At 39.8% G+C, this 1,348-nt stretch overlaps 1 non-coding gene across 1 annotated transcript; it reads left to right on the top strand.

Moving 5' to 3' along the window:
- The first annotated feature begins 345 nt into the window (after positions 1–345).
- Positions 346–452, top strand: LOC133833601 (small nucleolar RNA R71). Its single transcript, XR_009892973.1, has one exon. It is a non-coding gene; the product is annotated as a small nucleolar RNA R71 (small nucleolar RNA).
- The last annotated feature ends 896 nt before the right edge of the window (positions 453–1,348 follow it).

The following is a 1,348-nucleotide window of genomic DNA, read 5'->3' as shown; positions in this document are numbered from 1 at the left end:
ACAATACACACAAGAAATGTTCTCCATTTTCCCCATTTGTGTCCCCATAGGCTGCCCCATTGATTGATTCATCCCCATATTCATTGTCTTTATCATAATAGAAATAGAGGAAACTTGGGCTGCCAAAGAAGTGATGTCATCTACATCATGAATACTAGCCACCTTTCTACCTGTAGATGATCTAGAAGTGGGCCACTGCTAATACTTCTGGATATCCTCTCAAGGATTTCATATGCCTCATTATAGGACTTAGCAAGAAGAGCCCCGTTTGCTGAGGCATTAACCACCATTCTAGTATGAGCGTTGAAACCGTTATAAAAGGTCTCCATCTGGATGTAATGTGGAATTCCATGGTGAGGGTATTTGCACAACAACTCCTTAAACCGCTCCCATGACTTATATAAAGATTCTTCATCAAGTTTCTGAAATGAATTAATCTCATCGTGGAGCTTGGCATTTTCATTGAGAGGAAAATACTTCATCAAAAACTGCTCAGCCAACTCTTGACAAGTAGTCACAAAATCAGAAGGCAAAGAGTTCAACCAAGCTCTCGCTTTGTCTCTCAAGCAGTATGGGAACAATTTAAATCTCAGGGCATCCTCTATAACTCCAGGGAGCTTGAAAGAATTACTCACTTCAATGAACAAGCGAAGATGAAGGAGAGGATCTTCTATTGGCATCCCACTGAATTAGCCAATAGTTTGCAGCATCTGGAACATGACTGGCTTTAATTAAAACTGTGCGGCCTGAATTTCTTGTCTAGCAATGCCCGGATTGAGCTCATTGAAGAGGGGGAGAGCATATTTCCTACTAGCACTATCTCTGTCATCAGCCACAATAACTGCATTTTGACAATTATTGGCAGCTACTCCCCCCTTGAGCTACTCCTTCTTAAGCAGCTCCTGCTAGATTTTCTACTCTTTGAGTGGCTCCCTATTGAGCCCCTTGCTCAGCATCCATCACTACTACTTCACTTTTTGATTTTTGTACTTTTCCCCTCCTTCTAAATGTATGCTAAACTTCTCAATCAAGGGGAAGTAGTTCAGGGTTTTGAGTCTCGTTCATACACTATGTGAGCCTGAACTTGCACGAGAATCACCCAAGTTAGCACAAAAGAAAATTTAAACCAAATTCCAAGATAATTAGCTTTACAATAATTGACTTTAAGCAATCCCCGATAACGACGCCAAAATCTTGTTGCATAAAATGTTGGTTTTTATTGATCCAATCAGAGATTATGCGCAGCGGAACAACAATCATATTGTTATATTAATCCCATAAGATTTCTAGATCTACTTCTTCACACTCATATATATATTGAATCAAGGGCAGGAATAGAAAAATTACC

The sequence above is a fragment of the Humulus lupulus genome, chromosome 4 (assembly GCF_963169125.1).
Source record: "Humulus lupulus chromosome 4, drHumLupu1.1, whole genome shotgun sequence".
NCBI classification, from domain to species: Eukaryota; Viridiplantae; Streptophyta; class Magnoliopsida; order Rosales; family Cannabaceae; genus Humulus; species Humulus lupulus.
Note: the sequence above shows the minus strand (reverse complement) of the source record. Positions and strands in the feature narration are given on the sequence as shown.